The following is a 4,894-nucleotide window of genomic DNA, read 5'->3' as shown; positions in this document are numbered from 1 at the left end:
CATTGGGGCACCTGAGGATAGGGAACCTGAAATGAACCTATCCTATAATCTTACTGATGAATATCTTGCATATCGCCATAGAACCTTCATCTAGCGATGGATGGAGATAGAGCCAGAGACCCACACTGCAGCACCGGACTGAGCTCCCAAGGTTATAATGAGGAGCAGAAGGAGAGAGAACATGAACAAGGAAGTCAGGACCATGAGGGGTGCACCCAACCACTGAGACAGTGGGGCCGATCTATTGGGAGCTCACCAAGGTCAGCTGGACTGCTACTGAAAAAAACATGGGATAAAACCGGACTCTCGGAATGTGGCGGACAATGAGAGCTGACGAGAGGCCAAGGAGAATGGCACAGGAACTTTCATCTGGCGATGGATCGAGAGAGAGACAGAGACCCAATTTGTATCAACCGTCTGAGCTCTTAAGGTCCAAATGAAGAGCAGAAGGAGGGAGAACATGAGCAAGGAAATCAGGACCACGAGGCGTGCACCCACCCACAGTGACAGTGGAACTGATCTATTGGGAGCTCTCCAAGGCCAGCTGGACTGGGACTGAATAAGCATGGGTTGAAACTGGACTCTCTGAACATGGCGGACAATGAAGGCTGATGAGAAGCCAAGGACAATGGCACTAGGTTTCGATCCTAATACATGAACTGGCTTTGTGGGAGCTTAGCCTGTTTTGATGCTCACCTTCCTGGGCCTGGATGGAAGTGGGAGGACCTTGGTCTTCCTGTAGGGCAGGGAATTTGGACTGCTCTTCAGTAGCGAGAGGGAGGGGGAATGGACTGGGGGGAGGAGAAGAGGAGTGGGGATAGGGGAGGGGAGAGGGGGGAGGGGGCAATGTGTGGGAGGAGGGGAGGGAAATGGGAAACGGGGAGCAGTTGGAAATTTTAATTAAAAAAGAATAAAAAAAATATATAATAAAAAAAAAAAAAAAAAGAATCTATGATCAGTATTGATAGGGGCTGTCACTGTCCTGACCCATCTCTACCCAGAGAATCTATGGTCAGGCCGGGCGCTGGCGGCACACGCCTTTAATCCCAGCACTAGGGAGGCAGAGTCAGGTGGATCTCTGTGAGTTTGAGACCAGCCTGGTCTACAAGAGCTAGTTCCAGGACAGGCTCCAAAACCACAGAGAAACCCTGTCTTGAAAAAACAAAAACAAAACAAAACAAAAAAAAAATCTATGGTCAGTTTTGATAGGGGCTGTCCCTGTCCTGACCATTTCTACCCACATATACTAGGGTCAGCACTGATTGGTACTGTCACTATCCTGACCCATCTCTACCCATGGAATCTGTGGTCAGTATTGATAGGGGCTGTCATTATCCATACCTGTATGGACTGTGTAAGTCATCTGTGGAAGAGGTTGCAATGAAACTCTTGCCAGGCTCCCCATTCCTGTCCAAACCCAGAAAGTTCATCTGTAGAAGAGGGGGACAGAGCTTTCCTAGCAAGGCTTCCCGGAACTGTCCAGACTTGCAGTGGCCATAAAAGGGCGTCACAGCGTCTGTGGCCTGGGTCCCCAGGTCATTTCCAGACCTGCAGAGGCCAGACATAGAAGAAGGGTGGCACAGCTCCCCCAGGCGAGCTCATGAGGTCCTGACTCTCCCTGAGGAGTCCAACTGTGTAAGAATGGTGCAGATTCACAGACTGGTTCCCCAGGGCCTATTGGGCCATGTGAAGGACAGCTATGGAAGAGGGTTGTACAACATTTCTGCCATGGCTGTGCAATGCCTGTCCTGTCTTGGGGAGGCCATCCATGGTTGAGGGGGGCTCAGATTCCCTGGTATGGATCCCCAGGGCCTGTCCTGTCCTGGGAGTTTAGTCGTTGAAATGGAGACAGATTCCCTTGCCTGGTAGTCCTTGGGAATACTAGCCATGGAAGAGAGTCACAGCTTACCCAATCTTGCAGATCTTAGGGATATCAGTACTGGAAGAGAAAGGACAGGTCAGACATGGAAAAGGGGGTGATATTTCCATGCTCTGTCTCCCTAGGGATTGTCTGACCTAAGGAGCCAGAAGTGGAAGAGGGGATGCAGCCTTTTCCAGCAGACTACCCATGGCCTGTCTGACCTGCAGAGGCCGACCTTGAAAGAGGTGGACATAGTGTGCCCAGTCTGAGACTCCCAGGTTTGTATGGCACTACGGAGCTCAGCCATGGAAAAGGGGTCTGCAGCTCCCCCTGCCTGTCTCCCCAGTGCATGTCTGAACCTGCAGAGGCCAGCCTTGGCAGAGGTGGATGTAACTTTATGGCCTGGCTCCTCAGGGCCCTACAGCCCTGCAGACTGCAGCCACAGAATTGGAGAGTGCTCCTGCCCCAGCATGGCTCCCCAGGCCATGTATGGCAAGTCATAGTACATCTGTGGAAGAGGGGACACAGACCCCCTGCCAGGATCCTATTTCTGTCTGCACCTGAAGAGACGAGCTCTGGAAGGGGTAGGGCAAAGCTTTCCAAGATGGGCTTCTCAGGGCCTGTCTCAGCCTGCCAGGATCAGTGGTTGGCTTCTCTGGACTGGCTTCCCAGGTCCTTTTAGGATATGCAAAGTCCAGCCATAGAAGAGAGGAGCATAGAGTCATGGAAGTTCAGGCTATGTGGTCCTTGCCCTGGCAGGCCCTGGGGAGGCCATTTGTTAAAGATGGGACAGTGGATGGCCATGGAAGAGGTAGCACAGCTCCCCTGGCTTGGTACCCTAGGGCTTAGGCTGTCTTTGGGAGGCCAGTCATAAAATTGGGGGTACAGCTTCTCCAGCATGGCTTTGGGGAATGTCCAGGTCTGTGGTGGGCAGCCACAGAAGTGGGTGGCACAGCAACATCCCCAGTCTGGTTCCCCGGGGCTTGTACAGCACTGCCTAGGCCAGTAATTGAAGAAGGGGTGCAGTTTCCCCAGTCAGACTCCCCATTCCTGTCCACACCTGAAGGGACCAGTCACAGAAGTGGTATACACAGCTTCTTGGGCATGGCTCACCAGAGACTGCCAAGCACTGTGGAAGACAGCTGTGGAAAAGGGAGCACAGTTTTCCTGGCCAGGCTTCCCAGGGCCTGGCCAGCTCCGTGACAGTCGTGGAAGAGAGGCAGCGATTTCCCCAGCCTGGCTTCCCAGGGTGTGTCTGGCACTGAAGAAGCCAACCATGGAAGAGGAGACACAACTTATGCAACTGTCTCCCCAGCATCTACCTGGCCTTGCAGAGGCCATCTGCAGAAGAGGATGGTGCAGCTTCCCCCACTTGTTTCCCCATGACCTGTCTGGCCCAACAGAGGCCAGACATGGAAGACAAGGACGCAGTAACACTGTCTGACTACCCATGGTATGTCCAACACTGCATAGTGTGGACATAGAAGAGGGCTGTGCAGATTCCCTGGCCTCACTCCCCAAGGAATGACCAGCCCTGGGCATGACAGCCTTGGAAGAGGGGGTTGCAGCTTACATGGCCTGACACCCCAGGGTTTGACCGACCCTGGTGAGGCCAGATAAGGAATAGTGTGTGCACCTTCCCTGGCCTGGCTCCCCATGCCCTGTCCAGTCCTGCAGAGGCCAACTGTGGAAGGGGAACACAGATTCTCCAGCCTGGTTCCCCATGGCCTGAACTGCACTGCAGAGGCCACTTCCTTCCACAGAGAGGAGGAGGGGGAAGCAACTATCTTGGACAGACTCCCCAGGTCTTGTCCTGTCCTGGGGACACCAGCCATGGAAGAGGTGTGTGCAGCTTCTCTGTCCTGAGAGTCCCCGAGGAGGCTAGCCATAGAAGACAGGGTACAGTTCCCTTGTTATTATTATTTTTTCCTTACTTTAAAAATAATGCCAATCAAAATTTCCACTTCCTCCCCTTCTCCCACTTCCATCCCACTCCCCCCACACCCATCCCCTCCAGTCCTAAGAGAGGGTAAGCTGCCCTGCCCTGTGGAAGAAAGTCCAAGGCCCTCCCCACTACATCCAGGCTGAGCAAAGTATGCATCCAAAGAGAATAGGATCCCAAAAAGCCAGTCCATGTAGCAGAGACAAATCCCAGTGTTATTGTCATTAGCCCCTCAGTCTGCCCAACTGTAAGTCATATTCAGAGGGTCCAGTTAGATCCCATGTTCCTTCATTCCCAGTCCAGCCTGAGTTGGTGAGGTCCCATTAGTTCAGTTACAGTGTCTCAGTGGTTGGACCCACCCCTCGTGATCCTGACTTCCTTGCTCATGTTCTCCCTCCTTCTGCTCTGCAACTGGACCTTGAGAGCTCAGTTCAGTGCTCTGATGTGGGTCTCTGTCTCGATCCGTTGCTAGACAAAGGTTCTATGGTGACATTCATGATTGTCATCAGTCTGACTATGTGACAAGGCCAGTTCAGGCAACCTTTCCTCCACTGCCCATGGTCCTAGCTGGTGTCATCCCCGTGGACTCCTCGGAACCCCCCCAGAGTCAAGACTCTTGTCAACCCCAAAATGGCTCCCTCGATTGAGGTGTCTTCTTCCCTGCACACATATCTGTCCTTCATATTCCTCCATCTCTACCATCCCAGTCCCACAAGCTTTTCCCAAACCTCTCCTTCTCCCCTATTCACCTCACTCTCCCCCTGCCACCCATCCTCCCAAATTTTGCCTGGCAATCTTGTCTGCTTCCAATTTTCAGGAAGATCTATATATGTTTTGCTTTGGGTTCACCTTATTACTTAGTTTCTCTAGGATCATGACTACAGGCTCAATGTCCTTTGTTTATGGCTAGAATTCCCTAATGAGTGAGTACATACCATATTCATATTTTTGGGTCTGGGTTATCTCCCTCAGGACGGTGTTTTCTATTTCCATCCATTTGCATGCAAAATTCAAGATGTAATTGTTCTTTTTACTGCTGAGTAGTACTCTAATGTGTATATGTGCCACACCTTCTTTATACATTCTTTCAT

The sequence above is a fragment of the Chionomys nivalis genome, chromosome 6 (genome assembly GCF_950005125.1).
Source record: "Chionomys nivalis chromosome 6, mChiNiv1.1, whole genome shotgun sequence".
NCBI lineage: Eukaryota > Metazoa > Chordata > Mammalia > Rodentia > Cricetidae > Chionomys > Chionomys nivalis.
This window is presented reverse-complemented; position numbering follows the sequence as displayed.